Raw genomic sequence first — 19,158 nt, 5'->3', positions numbered from 1 at the left:
GACTAAAACCCTCACAGTGGGGACATGGAATGTCACCTCACTGGGGGGGAAGGAGCCGGAGCTTGTGCGTGAGGTTGAGAGATACCGGCTAGAGATAGTCGGGCTCACCTCCACACATAGCTTGGGCTCTGGAACCCAGCTCCTTGAAAGGGGCTGGACCCTCCACTACTCTGGAGTTGCCCAGGGTGAGAGGCGGCGGGCTGGTGTGGGCTTGGTTATAGCCCCCCAGCTCAGCCGCCATGTGTTGGAGTTCACCCCGGTGAACGAGAGGGTCGCTTCCTTGCGCCTTCGGGTCGGGAAAAGGTCTCTCACTGTTGTTTGTGCCTACGGGCCAAACAGCAGTGCGGAGTACCCAGCCTTCTTGGGGTCCCTGGGAGGAGTACTTGATAGTGCTCCAACTGGGGACTCCATTGTTGTACCGGGGGACTTCAACGCTCACGTGGGCAATGACAGTGATACCTGGAGAGGCGTGATTGGGAGGAACGGCCTCCCCGATCTGAACCCGAGCTGTGTTTTGTTGTTGGACTTCTGTGCTAGTCGCAGTTTGTCCATAACGAACACCATGTTCAGGCATAAGGGTGTCCATCAGTGCACGTGGCACCAGGACACTCTAGGCCGGAGGTCAATGATCGACTTTTTTGTCGTTTCATCTGTTCTTCGGCCGCATGTCTTGGACACTCGGGTGAAGAGAGGGGCTGAGCTGTCAACTGATCACCACCTGGTGGTGAGTTGGATGCGCTGGCGGAGGGGGAGGTTGGACAGACCGGGCAGACCCAAACGGATTGTGAGGGTCTGTTGGGAACGTCTGGCCGAGCCCTCTGTCAGGGACATCTTCAACTCCCACCTCCGAGGGAGCTTCTCTCGGATCCCGGGGAGGCGGGGGACATTGAGTCCGAGTGGACCATGTTCTCTGCCTCCATTGTCGACACAGCGGTTCGAAGTTGTGGACGCAAGGTCTCCGGTGCCTGTCGTGGCGGCAAACCTAGAACCCGGTGGTGGACACCGGAAGTACAGGATGCCGTCAGACTGAAGAAGGAGTCCTACCGGGCTATGTTGGCCGGTGGGACTCCTGACGCAGTAGATGGGTACCGGCAGGCCAAGCGAGCCGCGGCTCGGGCAGTCCTGGAGACAAAAACTCGGGTCTGGGAGGAGTTCGGGGAGGCCATGGAGGAGGACTTTCGGTCGGCCTCGAGGAAATTCTGGAGGACCGTTCGGCGCCTCTGAAGGGGGAAGCAGTACTCTGCCGGCACCGTTTACGGTGTGGGTGGGGAGCTGTTGACCTCGACTGGGGACATTGTCCAACGGTGGAAGGAATACTTTGAGGATCTCCTCAACCCGACTGACATGCCTTCCACTGAGGAAGCAGAGAGTGGGGACTCTGGGGCGTGCTCATCCATCACCCAAGCCGAGGTCACTGAGGTAGTTCGTAAGCTCCTCAGTGGCAGGGCACCGGGGGTGGATGAGATTCGCCCTGTGTACCTCAAGTCTCTGGATGTCGTAGGGCTGTCTTGGTTGACAGACCTCTGCGACATTGCATGGAGGAAGGGGACAGTACCGCTGGAGTGGCAAACCGGGGTGGTGGTCCCTCTGTTTAAAAAGGGGGACCGGAGAGTGTGTTCCAACTATATGGGGATCACACTTCTCAGCCTCCCCGGGAAAGTCTACGCCAGGGTACTGGAGAGGAGATTACGGCCGATAGTTGAACCTCGGATTCAGGAGGAACAATGTGGTTTTCGTCCTGGTCGTGGAACACTGGCCCAGCTCTATACCCTCCGCAGGGTGCTCGAGGGTTCATGGGAATTTGCCCAACCAGTCTACATGTGCTTTCTGGATCTGGAGAAGGCATTTGACCGTGTCCCTCGTGCCATTCTGTGGGGGGTGCTGAGTGAGTATGGAGTCCGGGGCCCTCTATTAAGGGCTGTCCGGTCTCTGTATGATCGGAGCTGGAGTTTGGTTCGCATTGCCGGCAGTAGATCAAACTTGTTCCCGGTGCATGTTGTACTCCGGCAGGGCTGCCCTTTGTCACCGGTCCTGTTCATAATTTTTATGGACAGGATTTCTAGGCGTAGCCAGGGGCCGGAGGGGATCCGGTTTGGGAGCCTCAGGATATCATCTCTGCTTTTTGCGGATGATGTTGTCCTGTTGGCTTCATCGGACCGGGACCTTCAGCATGTGCTGGGGCGGTTTGAGGCCGAGTGCGACGCGGCAGGCACCTCCAAATCCGAGGCCATGGTTCTCCACCGGGAAAGGGTGGCATGCCTTGTCCGGGTGGGTGGAGAAGTCCCGCCTCAGGACGAGGAGTTCAAGTATCTCGGGATCTTGTTCACGAGTGAGGGAACGATGGAGCGTGAGATTGACAGACGGATCGGTGCAGCGTCCGCAGTTATGCGGTCGGTGTACCGGACCGTCGTGGTGAAGAGGGAGCTGAGTCGAAAGGCGAAGCTCTCGATTTACCGGTCAATCTACGCACCTACCCTCACCTATGGTCATGAACTTTGGGTAGTGACCGAAAGGACAAGATCGCGGATACAAGCGGCCGAGATGAGTTTCCTCCGCAGGGTGGCTGGACGCTCCCTTAGAGATAGGGTGAGGAGTTTGGTCACCCTGGAGGAGCGCGGAGTCGAGCCGCTGCTCCTTCACATTGAGGAGTCAGCTGAGGTGGCTTGGGCATCTGTACCGGATGCCTCCTGGACGCCTCCCTAGGGAGGTGTTCCAGGCATGTCCCACCGGGAGGAGACCCCGGGGAAGACCCAGGACACGCTGGAGAGACTATGTCTCTCGGCTGGCCTGGGAACGCCTCGGACTCCCCCCGGAAGAGCTGGAAGAAGTGTCTGGGGTGAAGGAAGTCTGGGCATCTCTGCTGAGGCTGCTGCCCCCGCGACCCGGGAACGGACAAGCGGAAGAAGATGAGTGAGTGAGTGAGTGAGTGAGTGAGTGAGTGAGTGAGTGAGTGAGTGAGTGAGTGAGTGAGTGAGTGAGTGAGTGAGTGAGTGAGTGAGTGAGTGAGTGAGTGAGTGAGTGAGTGAGTGAGTGAGTGAGTGAGTGAGTGAGTGAGTGAGTGTTATATACTAGTGATCTCCCGTTTTAAATTAATTTATACTGGTATTTACAACCATGCTGAAGATGTCTATGCAATTCTTGATACTGAGCAATTTTGTCATATTTTTATACCCTTTCTAATCATTTAATGAACATATTTTTGTAGATCCCGTGTCTCCATGAGACTAACTTGTATGTTTAAATAAATAAATAATTATTATTCAACAGCAGTACAGGACCCACCAGGTTGGGAGCCTGCACAATTCATGCTGCCCTGAGTGTGCTTTGGTACAGGAGAGGACCCCAAGGAGGCACCGGTGTCTCGCTGAGAAACAAGTACCGGTAAGGATACATGCTTTCACACTAAAGTCGCCAATGAGACCTTAAAAAGTCCTTGGATCTGTTTTAGTGCCTTTTTGGAAAAAATAAAAGTTGTTAGAGATGTCTGAAAACTCATTAAGTATAGCGACTAAGTTGCTAAGTTGGCAACACTGCTCAGGTCGTTTGGTCAAAGGCTGCTAGCGGTGCCACGCACTCGTGTTAAGACTAGAAGTGGCCGTGATATTAGAGCAGTGGATTTCAGGTTGTGGACCGGATTGCCTGCATTTCTATGACTTGAATCTGTTGAACCTTTAAAAAACATCATACATACATTTTTTATTAAGACAGGCTTTTAATTAAACCAGGGCTTAGTAGTATGTTTTATATGTTTTTTTTCTCGTTTCATGCTATGTTTTATGTTTTTTTCTTTGTTTGTTTTTCTTCATTGGTGCCTGTTGTGAAGCATCTTTTGGCTTTTAACCTGTGAAAAATCCCATTTAAATAAACTTGACCCACTCTACTTACTAACTGTCTTCTGGCTCATGGCTGACAGGTCAGCAGCTCATCACCGAGCTGATTGTTTATCCCTTCAAACTAAATTTAAATCTGTATTTTAACACGACAAAAATATATCCTTGCTGTTGTTTCAAGACATGATTGGTTGAAGTAAAAGATGAATGATGTATTCAGTGTTCAATAGAATTAAATATCATCTGCTCACTTTTTAGCCATATCTGTTGCACATCAGTGCAGCAAAAAATGGATTTAAATCATGTACCCAAATATTGATACACAGATGGGGTTTGCACATCTTTTCTATGATGACTTTGGAGTCCACAGCATTTGCACTGATGACTTACTGTTAAAAAAGACTTTCCTGCCACATCTTGAGTAGAGACTGAGGCTCTAACTCAAAAGAGGCAGAGTTTAGTAGAAGACCAAGCTGTGTTCAGGCTCTACAAAGGTTGAGTATAACGGCAAGCATCGATTTCTCCCGCCTCCAGGTGAATGCGTGGCAAGAAAACGCTTAACAAAGACCTTGGTTAAAATGGGACGCTGTGGGCGCTGAATGCGTGTTAAGTTTCCCCCTGACTTCGGTGCCCACACCTTGGGTGGGGTTGGCGAAAGGGCCTTTCTGTGTGGAGTTTGCATGTTCACCCCGTGTTCTCTTGGGTAGCTAATGTGAGCTACCCTCACAAAAACATGCAAACACAGTCCTGGGGCCTCATTTATAAAGCTTGCGTGCGCACAAAACGGGCTTGAAAAAGGGCTTGAAAGATGCGTGCGCATAAAAACTAACGGGAAAATGTGCGTTTTGTGCAAACCTAGCGCAACATTTTGAAGATATGGGGAACTGGCGACGCAGACGGTGACGTGGTGAAATGAAGCCAGATTCATGTCATACTTTTAATGTCATCACATATCAGACTTGTAATATAATAGCGCTGATCGTGTCCCTCTGTGTTTGAAGCACAGCATCAGCATTCAGCGCTTGGATCGCTCTGGTGCTGCTGGTGCTGCAGCCGCGGTGCCAGGACGCGCCGTGCCGGTGTCGTGCCAAAAAGTGATTGCCTGCCAGAATCTGATTTCTCCCCTGAAAATGGGTCTTTTTACCTGCCAAAAATTGATTGAAGGCCAAATACAGTTATAGGAGACCTATTATGGCATTTAATGTATATTTTAAACAGGCCTTGAATGTCTTAAAAACAATCAAAAGCTTGTTTTTTTGTACATAAAACAGAAATTCAGCCTGTGGGCCATGTCTCTAGTTTTACCGCTTCTAACCTCCCTCTCTATGAGGGATTCTGAGGGGAGGGGAGGTTATGATAATGAGGCACTGTGCTGATTGGCTGCCTGAATGACGTGTAGCAGGGGGGGAACAAAGCCTCGCTCCGGCAGAAGAGCAGCGGCTCCGTACACTATTAAAGCTGTCCCATGCCATGCGATCGAACTTCAGTGACAAAATCAATTCCATTGCTTTGTTTTCTATTGGACTGTCCTAACTGGCCGCGAGTTTAGCGGTTTCAGTGTGGACAGAGAGCGTCCGATGTCACGCAGCTCAACGCGATAGTCGGACGCTGGGATCTTAAAGCCTGAATTACAGTTCTGCGTTAAATCGACGCGTACCTTACGCTGTAGGCTCTGCGTTGGTGTAACGCGGAACCATAAATCAGCCTTTAGTCACCTCTTCTTCACACTAATTCACACAGGAAGATTTAATTGAATTTTAAACAGGTACACCACAGTTATTTACTCCGATTCCTCATCATTTCATTTCTTATGTTACAAGACAAATGAATCATGTTAACTGTAAAGAAATCACAACACTGAATGTTCACAAATGGCAACTTTATTGTTGAAAAAAATGAAATAACATAAGTTGTATATAAATAACATTTATGTACTATTGCTGGCTCAAGGAAGGACCGTGCATCTTCTGAAGGTGTCGTTGAACAGCTTCAGGTGCTTGGAAGATCTGAAACCATAAACAGAAAAAAATGTATTACAGTACTAATAGAGCTCCGTAACACGGAGTAACACCGGAGCTAAGCTAAATACTTAGCCCATGCAAAGATCATACTTGTAAACAAATATAAATAACATAAAAAATGAATGTCACTTACCGCTGACTCGTGTGCAGTTGCCGGGTCCGTACTGTGGGAACTGATCCCTTTTATGAGGGTAAGTGTCGATGCAAAACCTAATTTTACTGTCCCTCGTTGTTGAAACAGCCACACGACGGCGCTACGGCCGGCGGAGTTAGTTGTGGGCGTGGTTTCAGCAGCGGAGGCCGACCTATGGAAATCTGTTGCCGTCGTGACTCATGACGGGAGCAGATTCTGAACGGCTGGTAAAAGTCACATGACACTGGAAGATTCATCTGGGCGGGGTGAACGGACCCTGCAGAATTTGGTTGCTTCCCTCCTTCTCTGTGTTGGCAGGGTGAGGGGAGACCACTTTATATATGTTAAAGCAAGAAAAACCATGTTTTTCATAATAGGTCCCCTTTAATGAAAAGTTGTTCCTTCCTAAATATGACTTGATCTCATTCTTGAGCTTCATAATCTGAAAATCTGGCCGCGGGGCTGCTGTGCGCGCTCCCGCGGCCAGAAATCAGATTCTGGCACGCAATCACTTTTTGGCAGGACACTGGGCCACTCTTCTCTTGGCCTCCACCTTCAGATCGCACCACTTCTTTTTTATTTCTGCCACAGATCTGTCCGTGGCACTCACAGCGTTTACAGCAGCAACGACGTGCTGCCACTCACTCGCTTTCTTTTTTAGTGATGCCACTAATTTGACCACCAAATAATGTCGTTTTCCTGGCCTCCACCTCATCCACAACATCTCGATCTTGGTCTCCGTGAAATTTAGTGGCACGGTTGCCTGGCTCAAAACATGTCTCATTCATCCTGACGCACAGCAGAAACAGACTGCAGAAGCTGCTGCGCATGATCAGCAGGCTCATTTATATGCAAATATGCAAATATAATAAAAACATTTTTAAAAAAGATGGGAAAAAGTTTGCGATGTCACAAGAGCTTTTACAAGTATTTTATTATAGCTCTTATTTGAAATGGTGAGTAAACGTTTTAGTCTACTACTGGTTTTTATAACATCATAAAAATTGCCATATTGAAAACAACGGTTGATTTCAAAATGTTGCCCTTCAGTACTGGACGATTTTTGATCTTTTTTTTTTGCGTAGAGCTGATCAATTATTCCATTGGTGTTTGTCTCAGAGACTCTTGCTCAACCTCCTCTATACTGATGTTTGGAGACTGCTGCTGGTGCACGATGTTATCCAAAGATGTGACCTCTGCCGAGGGTTCCTCCAGCAGTTTGTTATCTCGGGGTCTTTTGGTGACTGCTGTGGGGTAAAAGCTTTAAGACACATTTTAAAAAAAGTTTAGTAAATCCTTGCCTGTTCAGCATCAGCATTGACAGCCCCAATCTCAGAGGAAACAGCTCACATCTGCAAGTCTGAAAATAAATCATCTTGTGTTGTTGGCGCTGAGATTTTATTGCTTGGTTGGTATTTAAACCGGAAATCTCTGCATCTATTTCACAGACTGCCACCTCAGTGTCCTGATCCACAAACTTAAGCTGGCTATTATAATTTCTGGAGTCCACATCCTCTCCTCTTCCAACACAGTCCACTGACATAGAGGTGACAACAGCTTTTTGTTTGCAGTGCAAATGGGGTTTGTAAATCTTTTTGATGAAGTGTTGTAATGAAGCAAACACATGTTACACTTTACTTAGACATTTACATGGAAATCTTATGCAAAATCTTAGTCAATGGTACATGATTTACTAAATGTTTTATTTAATCTTTTAACGTTACATTGTGTATTATTTAAAGGAGCTTGAGGCCGGATTGTGGCAATATTTATGAAAAAAATCCGTATACAGTTTTCTAGTAATAATGTCAGATGAAGCGTTCCAAACCCAAAAGAATGAGCCCTCTAGTGTATCTCTCCTTTGCCTTGAACAGGCTGTGTGCTGCAAAATGTGCTGCAATTTGGTCCCGAATTTCCCGCGCTGGGCTGCGGATGTGACGTCACATGACGCTGCATGTGCGTTCTCCCCGTTCTCTCGTGCCGGCTTCACTGTTGGCTGCAGGACCCCCAACGGCCGTCGTGGTGAAGGGTGGCGCTAGAGAGTCTCATTTCTTAAAAGGAGCCTCAAGCTCCTTTAATCTTTACTATAAGTTAGACAATGATACAAGTATTATTCCATTTTTTCTGGAAGCTCAGTGAGTATTTAAATGATGCTATCAGGTTTAAAGAATCTATTTTCTTAGGTTAGTCGCTAGTCGTAGGTTAGTCGCCTGAAAATAGATTTCATTCATTTCAGATTTATGAAAACATTGAGCAAATATTTAAACAAACTTAGTGCCAACTGGCAAATTTTTGAATTAATATCAAATGTCACAGCAACCTCCAGTTGTTTTAAATGTTTGGGTGTTATATGTTTATGAATTCTCACCATTGACTGAGAGAGCCATACAAGAGACCAGTAGTGTGCATGTACATGCAGCTATTGTGTTTGTCATTTGTGCATAAATACATACCACAACCATCTGCATCTCATTATTCGCGAGCCACCTTTCAGGCCAGAGTTATTCCCATCAGGCTTTGCTGGCTGTCAGACATTTAATCACTCTGCATTCAAATATAGAAACATCACACACAGCCAGCCACTCTGGAGTAAATACACCATCGAGCACTTTATTGGGTTATTATACCATGTGATGATTAGTCACAGTTTTTGTGGATTAACTGAAAAGAAACAGGGTCTTTTATAGCAGCAAATAATGCCTCTACAGAATCAAGCAGAATTAATTCAGATGTACTTGAAAGTCAAGTAAGTTCAGGTCATTTTGGGATGCCTGTCATTGCTCAAATGAATGTTTACTGTTCAGGTTATGTTTTCCAAGTCTTGCTTTCTTTTTTTTGGGCTTTATGATCAGATTACATCTGCGGGGACGTGATGAAACCTGTGCCACGACACACAAAAGCATTTTGTGCAGAGTGTTTAACCCATTATGATCTTATGCTAAATATATGCACTTATTCATGTTATTCTTATTCTTATTAATTTTCAAAACACTTATAGTTTTTTAATATTTTTGTTATATATATATTTTTTCTTTTTTTTTTCTTGTTCCTCTTTTTGGACAGTTTAACATTTTTTCGAAAACCCTTACGTTTTTGAAGGTGTTTGGTCGTAATGAGTTAAACTGAGCTTGCATATTGTGCTTTTCTTTAGAATGACTAAAAGAGTGAGTTACTCTTTACGGGAAAAGACAAACCCACGCATACACACTCATCCACACACATACAGTGAGAGTTTTGGCTTGTTTGTGGTTACCAGAGTTTCCAGGACCATAATGGGAGGCAGAGCCTTTAACTATCAGGCTTCCCTCCTGAGGAACCAACACCCGGCCTTTGTACGTGACATAAACTCCCAATGTGCTTTTAAAAACAAGTTTAAAACTATTATAGTTCATAAAGCTTATAGCTAAGGTGTCTCATTATTTACTCTGGTTTTTCTTGTTCACTGATAATTCCGCATCCTGCTTGTTTCATCAAAGATAACAGGGACATTTGGACTTACTTTGTCTTATTTTTGATTGTGACTCAGATATAGTGTTGGCAACAGTTATGTGAACCAAACAAGGCTCAAAGATCATGACGTGGGCCTTACTTGAGCTATGGCATGTGTTGTATAGGCTGACGCGTCGGCCAATCAAGCAAGAAGTCAGCTGTCTGGAGTCGGCAGTAGATCATTATGTGTGAACAACTCAAAGACTTCTTAAAGATCCACACCAACACGCCGCTGAGCCATTGTTGATAACCAACTGATACTAAACCAGCCGAACATCTGGAACTGTTTGGGGAAACTCTAATTGCACTGCAGCTTTACACAAACTTTGTTTCTTCCTTTGGACCATTTTCAAATAGTAAACCATACTTAGTGTTTGGCTTCACCTCATTTCTCACATTTGCTTTGTTGATAAAATTTGGCTTTAGATACCAGTTGGGTGGCCTACTCATTTACAGATTGTGTTAATACAACCCTTCCTTGGAGATCAAACATGTAATATGAACATGAAAATGACTTTAAGACTCCAAATTACAAAACAGTTACGTAACCTGCACAGTCTCAGCTGAGTGCAAATCAGGGAGTCTGAAAAAGGGCCTACGTGCGGTGAAAAAGTGCAGATTTGGAGTCATGCAGCTGGATATGTGATTCAGTTTTGGCAGCCAGTCTCAATTTGGCTCAAGACTCATGGCCAAATGTGAGCCATGTTTGGGCCAAACATTCTTTGCTATCTTTGTCATTTTTAGTTTTATTTTACACTCTTATGCTATGCATATTTGTATACTTCAAACTATTTTCTTGCATTATAATATTTTTGGACATCACTTTTTGTAAAGTGAGTCTTGCTTATAGTGTTTCTTCTCTTTTAATTTATTTTATTAAATTAAGCCAGTTGCTGGTTTCAAATTCACAGTAAGCTGGAAAGCAACGATCCATCCTTTTATTTTCTGTTGCATATCCAGGGCTGAGTGTTGAGATCCCCAGGCTTGCCCTGAGGCATCGTCCCCGTGGGACACATCAGAAACAGCTCCCTCCAGAGGTGTCCAGAAGGCGTCCTGATCAGATGACTGAGCAACCTTGACTGGCCTCTTTCAATGAAGAGGAGCAGAAACTCTACACTGAGTCCCTCCTAGAAGACTAGCCTTACTTGTGAGCAGGACCCTGAGAGCTGCCAGTTCTCATCCTGACTACTCCTCACTTGCCTGTAAACAACGGCAAGGCCTACTGGCCTTTTCAAGCAAAACACAGCTTCTGTAATACAACTGCATTCAGAAAAGTAAAAAAAAAAATACAAGGGCCAAAGGAACTAAATAGCTTTAGAAAATGCAAAGAGGAAACGAGACAAAGATTAAAAAGCCCTGCATTTGTAAATGGAAAAATATAAGAATAAAGTCCATTGTACAATTAAGTTTAAAAACAAACAAATAAATACAGGAAATGAGTTGGAAAAAAAATGTTAAAAAGTGAATCCTACCTTTTAAAAGGATTTATAAAGAACTCTGTAATTAAAAATGAAAGTCAACATAACAAGACAATGCAGATAAATAGTTGTGTGACATTTATTAAATAGAGTTGAGTATGAAAACTGAAACAACAGCTTTTTTCTTTTAAATAATGCCTCATCAAATGTTGTTTTTATGTTGGTTGTATTTATTGGTATATAATAAATGGATTAGCCATCAGGTTTTAATATCTGTGTTAATATTGAAACACAAACATGTGCACGGCTTGATAAAAGTGGCTCACAGCAGTTCGGTGAGAACAGCCAAGCCTTCCAATGCAGCATTTTCTACACACTGCACATGTAAGTGTCAGTTTGCCAAAAGAAACTGAAGCTGAGATCTTAGGTTTACATCATATTTTTTTATCTTCCCCTCTCACTCCATATATAGCCCCCATTGTGCCGTACTGGCAGATGTATTCAATAAAGAACCATGTGGAGTACCGGTATGTGTGCATGTGCCTGCTCCTGTGTGGAACACAGTCACAGTCATCGGCTGGGAAGACTTTCTATCCACTACATATATATATATATATATATATATATATATATATATATATATATATATATATATATATATATATATATATATATGAAAATGCATCTCATGAATATACAGTGCATATTTAATGCTGGAAAAGTCAGATTACATGTGTTTATTATAATGAAAGGTAACTGCATGATTTGAGGATAATTTATCCTGCAACTTGACAGTCCTTATGAAGTGAATACACTTATTCTGTTTGCGCAATTCGAGCAATTCGACTTGAAAAATGTAGAGCGACAGGGTAGAGAGAGCGGTGAACTGAATCCAAGTGAATGATAACAGCTTGGTATTTCACAGATCGGTGTGTTAGGTCAGGCCGCCCTGCTCCCAGATTTGTTATGTCACGTGTCAAATTACTGAACCAAAACAGTCTGGTTCTTGAATTGTTGCTTCATTCTTTTCTTATCTGTGTTTATGCTCCATTGAACCCTCTCGCCTGTCTTTGCCAGTCAACATGTTAGTTTAAATGCTCTACCATGGAGGACCGTGATCACTGTTTTTCACATGGAAAAACAGTCAGAATGGAGTCAATGCCAGAGATCAGTCTTTCCAGTCTTAAATTTATGATCTCTAGCTATTGTTTTTCTGCTCTTGGGAGAGAGATATCTGTTTTTTCACTTATTAAGCCCTTAACCCTGATGCCAAATGTATCATGTTTCATACACTTAATACACCTGTCCTTTAGTTTTTTTTCTGGGGGGGGGGGACATTAGGCTCATTTCTATAACTGGAGATCTGGGTAGCTGTTTCAGGGCTGATCATTGATGTGTATCTTGATTAACATTACTCCATGGTTCTTAACTCACGTCAATTTATTTGTCAACTTTATCACATTTTTTTATTCCTGATCCTGCATTTGCATTTTTATGTTTAAATTTTTTATGTGAATTTTTCTTATTTGTCATATCAATGTTTCTCTATTGTTGTAAGTGCTGCTGGGTCCCCAAATTTCCTTTCCCTGCCCCGTCCTACCCCACTCTGCCCTGCTCTGCCCTGCTCTTATCCTATACAACCCCTTGAGTTTTGTACAAAAAAACAACATTTTTAGAAATAAAAATAAAACCAATAAATGAAAGTACAAAAAATAGCCCAATGTATTAAAAATTATACAAACATTATTATTTTAGTATGAGAGACACCAGCTAAAGTAATTTAAGGACGCTTCAAAGCGAAAGTAGCGAAGCAAATTAAAAAACACTTAAATATAGTCCTATTCAATCCAGTTATAACCTGATAATGATGCAATTTCATTATTTCCAGTTTGATTAAATTATAAGACACGTCATTCCAGTTCACTCCAACTCAGTTCAGTAGTATCAATATGATACCTGTTAGTAACGCGTGTCCTCAGCAAAGAAATGTATGGATCCTGTCTGTGCTATTGAGCCCGTGGCAGCCTGATTCAGTCTATCATCCTGCTCCTCCACCCACCCCACCCCCTCAGGTTAAGAGTCTGGCCTTCATCCTCGACAGCACGCTATCATTTCAAGTTCACATCAACACTAAAACCAGTCTGCTTATTTCCACCACCGAAAAATCAACAGACTGTGTTCATCTCTCACGCTGCATCCTCAATCCAGAAGGCTTGTCACTTCTCGATTTGATTACTCATCATCCCCTGTTCTTCAACAGTTGCACTGGCTCCCAATGAAACACTGAATCAACTTTAAAATACTTTTTCTCGCTTTCAAATGTATAAGTTTGCCCCTCCTTATCTGTCCGATTTGCTCGGAATTTTGGCATAATACATATACTTTTACACAGTGCTCCATTGTGAAATTCACCACAATAAGAGGGCATTTATTGACATTGAGTGAGTCAAGAGAAACTAACAGGTCAACTGGACACAAGCAATGTACTGTACACAGGAAGTGATATAATATGGCTTAACTATAAATGTCAGCAAGTCAGTATAGGTTTAAATCATCTGGTAGATTGCTTGTGTGTTTGAGCACGTGTGCGCAGGACTCTCATCTTTTGTGTGTGTGCGGACACATTTGTGTGAGAGTCTGAGGCTCTTCATCTCCCCAAAGACAGTCGTGCCCAGCAGGACTACAGATGGAGTTTCTGGAATAGCCTTAAGCGTTAACACGTGGTGCATGCTCGCATACAGTTGTGTGACATCAGAGGCAGTCATGTGTGCTGAGGTTCATGGCTGGTGAGGCACTGACTCGCGCTTACAAATACACAAATCCAAAACAGTTATAATCACTACTCAGTTTCCAAGCTTGCATGATGAGGGGCGGATCTCAAAAATCCTCCTTATCTTCCCTGTCTCAAAGGAGATTATTGCCAGAGATAAACATCAATGTTGGCCTGTCCAGTGTGGACTGTGTTTTCAAAACAGAGATTGGCCTCTCCATGCATTGCAGCGCAGGGAGTTCCCACTGGAGCGACCCTTGTTGCCTCAGGAACAGAATGCAGTCGGATTCTTCAGGGCCAAAAAGCTGAGAAGCATTTCAGGGGGTTGTTATTCATGTCTACTATGATAAAATAGTTTTTTATCCTAAGTTAAAGAGCTCATATTTTGACAGGCTCTGTAGTTACCACTCACTTTAAAAAGAGAAGTTATTAATCACTTCCTGTTTTTAGTCGTTAAAGTGTAAAATAAAGTGTAGATACAGAATCTTCCATCCCTGCATATCAAACTTAAAAATAAACAGACTAGCGCAGACAACAGAAGAAGCAATAACCATAAACTGTATAGGAAGAACTCGACAAGCCTCCTGTGATGTCTTCATATGGTTTTGAGTGTTTTTTTAAGCCTTTTTTCCCTATAACTGCAAAGCACAATGTTACAAATGGGCAAAAAAAAAGACTTGGGAGTTGGCTGGAACATGTGCAGCATAGTTTAGTTATTAGCTAGTAATAACTAGTTAGTAATTAGTTATTTTAGTCATGGTAACCTATGATGCTAACTAGCATTATTTTGCATTCATTCTGATCAAATCTGACAATATGTCCTAATTTCTGATGTCACCACTGAAACAACAATTTGAAATTAGTAATATGGGAGATAAAATGAGGATGGCCAGAAGTCTGATTAGATGGGAGTCCTGATGAGCTAATGCTAAATAGCGGCAGCCTTGGTGCTCCCTGTGATTTTGTCACAGCTGGTTCCTGGCTCCTTAAGTCAAGCCGCTGCAGAGGTTCACAGCGGGGCCTCCCAAATGTTAGTTTGTCAGTTTTTCCATTAGCACTAGTATTAAGCAAAGCCTAAATATTGTAAAGAAAAACCTGTTATTGAAACACGTAAATTTAAAATAAAACTGTCAAATGTCCCAAAAACCTTTTTAGGCTTTCATGAAATGATTTTGCAGATGTGCCAATAGTCTAGTTTAGCTCAAAAGTGCAATGGAAACACATTTTTTTGTGTTTGCACGTCTCATATCACTGGATGTGACGCCATCGTCAGATGTGACGTCGTCGGACAAAGAAGGCAGCAGATGATCATTCATCCGCTGCCTTCTTCTTCTGTTGACTATTTGCGCAGCATCGGTAGCAGCGGTTGTAATAATTTGTCCAAAACGAAAGGTGTTTCTGTCCATCTGCCTGCTGTCTAGCTAAGCTTCATTCTCTGACCCTTCTAGTCCAACCACAGCCAGTCAATATAGTATGAAAGTACAAGTATGCCTCTGTTCATTGCTTTATATCCTTTTACTTAATGTTGTACAAAAACAAACAAACTGGATGTAGCCCCTTGGCATTAAGCCATGGGTTCACATATGCTCTCCATCATGAGCCAGAGGTGCTGGCTGTCTTACTTCATGCTTTTTCAGTGTGATTCTGTGTCAAATAAGTAAAATATGTACTACACATATGGGAAAAATCTTACCCAGACTGTGGTCAATGAGTACATTTAATAAAAATGTCTACAAATATTACATTGGTAACATAAAGACAAAAAAAATTAGGCTTGCTTCCCAAAGAAAATCCAGTTTGCGAGTGATTGAACAATCCAACACTCAGCCCAATGCTTTAATTTAAATTGCATGCAATAAAGGCAACCGTTACATTTCCTACATTAACTGGAGCTGACTGTACTGAAAGATGTGCTCAATTATAAGTGTTTCCTCTCCTGCTAGTATACGACATCTGTGTATTTATTTGTTCGGCAGCCAGGTTTGTTGAAACAGCAGAGAAAAGAAGACCGGACACGGAACCATTTATCCATACACCAAAACGGAAAGGAGGATACTATCACTGCCATCAAAGGCAGTTTGATAAAGTCTCAATGAGAATGGAGTTATGTGCTAATGACAATGTTTTTATAGTGGAGTCATTAGGAGAAATCATGCCAAGAATAGCGCCGGGGTCAGAGAGACACTGCTGGGTATCCAAACACATAACATCTGAGTATAGGGAATTAGTGGAATACAAGACATTTAACAAATTAATGTTTGATTAATTAGAAATAAGGCCTGTTTGATCAGAGTGAACTAATGTACTAATGTTTTTATTTGAGTGGTTGGTCAACACTTTTGCAAAAATTTTTGGACTCTAATTAAACAGGCTAAAAGAGGCTAAAAGAGGCAAAAAGAGGCGGTCTTAACATCAGCTTTATGTTTTGGGGTTGTTTTTTTCAGAAGACACGTGCATAAAACAATAATGGAGGCGATGACATCACTATCAGTGGCCTTAGATTTAGAAGTATCTTACAACTGTCATAATTATAAAAAGAGAAATATACAAACCACCCATCCCTCCACACTTATCCACCCAAAGAAAGCATTTCAGATCGACTGTTCACAGTTGCTCTACTTTAATCATAGCATATGTCTCTGAAGTACTCTGTCATCATTCAGTCAGAGAACAAAACAAATAATTCATTCCCTCTGTTTTCCCCTTAAGTTATTGGAGCCCGACAGACATGATGGCTTCAATATATGGAGGTACTTTAAAAATAGGCTGCAATAAATTAAAAGACACTTTCATAGTTAACATGGTAAGACACAGTAACCCGACTGCAGAATCATACAGGCACTATAATGAGATATCATGTTCGTTTAAAGTAAAAGAAGCACTCAAACGTTCAGTAGTGTAAATGGGTTTTAAACAGTAGATTAAGATGTCATTGTAATCTAGCCGTATCATTAAGTCCTATATCTGTATGATCTGCAGTCGTAACACATGAATGGTCACATTGTGATTAATTCACATTTAAGTAGCATCTGAATGAGGTTCAGTCGTTTCCTGTTCACTGGTAGATATGAAGACCAACTTCCTTAGATTCATCATTTCATTCACACAGAGCAAAGGACCATTTGAATCTCTGCTATCTGCAGTAATGAGGCCATAATTAGCTCCAATGATTCACAGATCTGTCACCCACAATCACGTTGGCTTGTCTTGTGTAGTTTTCTTTGATTCCTCTCCTGGAAGAAGATCTGTGAAAATTCATTGTGTATTATAATAAAATAGACATCAATCTAAGGAGTAAAATAAAAAAAAAGTGTGCAATAAATTTACAAAGTTCATGTACCTCATACAAAATTTCTGAGGAAAAAAAACAAACTTGATGTTTTGATCATGAAATGGTTGATGTGCAGCAACAGTATTTGTTATATGTAGGTATATATTTACAACGAGAAACATTTAAGAAAGTGTGTTGTAATAAATGGACAGTTGAATTTGGGAAGCATTTATAAACAAACACGATGCAACATGCACATTTTTATCCATTTAATGAAGCTATAATAAAGAAAATAAAATGTACAGTAAGAGCCAGAGTAAAAAGAGAAAAACTTTCAAAAAATGTTCAAAGAAAGAACAAGATATGATATATACAGCAACTTGACTGGGAAAAAAGCGTTGAATAAAATACTTCTGAAGTAAAAACATTTTCAAATAAACGTGTATACAAATAATGAAAGAATTCATTTATAAGGAAGTAAGCAATTAACATGTTGTGCAGAGCTGAAGGGCAGAGTATATGTCTGCAGGCTGTCATGCATGTAGAATAAGCTGCATACATCGCAGCTATGATACGAGCATCACAGCTTCTAAACACATCAACGTCTAACATTGAGCTATTTTCCTGTCATTACCATTCCCTTTTTACACAGGGATCGATTTCATACTACGTTTGGGTCTGATATCCTGTCCATCAGCACCCAATTCAGTTTGGATAATGTCTTTGGAAAGGAACCCCGACGTTTCCCCTCAAGGGGGTCACAAGCCAGTCTTTTCATAATGCTGGTTTCAAACCTGGAAAAATGGGAGAGTCCTTTCAAGAAGAGTATCCGACATAGAATCCAAATCAATATGCAGAATATGATGATCAGCTGAGACGACCCCTTATAGAGCAAAGCCAAAAGAAGTTGCTCTGCAAAAACAGAAACCTTCATCATAAAGAATTAGATTAGTTATCACAGAAGATCAGGAGGAAAATATTCATGTTGGATATGCAGCTGAAATGGAACAAGAGCAGTCACAAGTCAGAGAGTCTGTTCTGTAGCAGCAGCTGGTGTGAGTGGCTGAAATCTGCTTCACATGTGCGCAGTTTAAGTGCATTTTTACTGACACACGACTGATCTGCCTGGAAGTAGCGTTGCAATATTCATGCGTACAATATACTTTGTGCAGGTTGGTCAGGAGTAACATTGTGCCACCGTGTGAGAAATGTCTTATCATCACATTGCCCCGGACCACATGTTTTGGAGGAACGGTCAAAAGGTTTGTCAGCTAAGTTTAGAAGTGAGTGTTAATCAGTGTTCCCAGTAAGTGAAGCCAGTGGGACGACGTTAACAATCTCTGTACCTCAGATTTACTTCAAGTTAACAAGGTGAATATTGAAACAACAGAAGTGATTAGTTTTCTGTTTAAATTCCTTCAGTAGGATTAGTGGGAGTTTTGCGTGATGCTGCTGACTTCCTGGTGAAGACTGAGCGGCTTACTTCATGACAACACATCAACTGATCTTCAGAAAGTAGAAGTGGATTTCATGGTTGCAGTGTTTTGTTTCCTCAAAGCAGAAAAAGACAGGTTTGTATTAAAGATTCACATGAAGCTTGAATATCTTGTCTGTACTTTATCCGGATCATCCCGCTCGTCCCATAATATCCACACAAGGCAGGTTCATTTCCCCTTTTGCCTCTCGGCTGTCCAGGGATGGATTATTTGGCAAGAGAACAGATTGTAATTTTGTTTGTGAAGTTTTTAAAAAAATGATTATTATAGTCTGGTATGTCCAGCAAATTTAACCTTCGTCCAGTTCGTGTTCGAACGTCACTGCAATTATCCTTTAAACATCCCGTTGTAGATCTCACCTGTCCTCTACAGGTAAGAGTCATTTTTGATGCAAATGTGCATGAAGATGTAGAACTTTGTCTCCATTGCTATAGTTCTTTGTTTTTTCCTTTTATAATCCAGGAGAAGGGATCATAGTAAGGTCAATGCCTTCCTGTTTTTCTAGTTTTATTGCCACCTCCATCAATCCATCACTTCTTCAATGAAGATCAATTCAGAACCTGCACAAACAACATGCAGAAAAGACAAACAAATGATAGATTCTGATATGGAAAAGTTTGAAAGTTAAAACTGAAATGAGCATTTCCTGTCTTAATTTCCTCTCATTTCAGACTATGTCAAGCTTACACTTTCACCATTCCACAACTCGCATTATAATGTTATATTGTGC

The sequence above is a fragment of the Cololabis saira genome, chromosome 4 (assembly GCF_033807715.1).
Source record: "Cololabis saira isolate AMF1-May2022 chromosome 4, fColSai1.1, whole genome shotgun sequence".
In the NCBI taxonomy this organism is placed as follows: Eukaryota; Metazoa; Chordata; class Actinopteri; order Beloniformes; family Belonidae; genus Cololabis; species Cololabis saira.
This window is presented reverse-complemented; position numbering follows the sequence as displayed.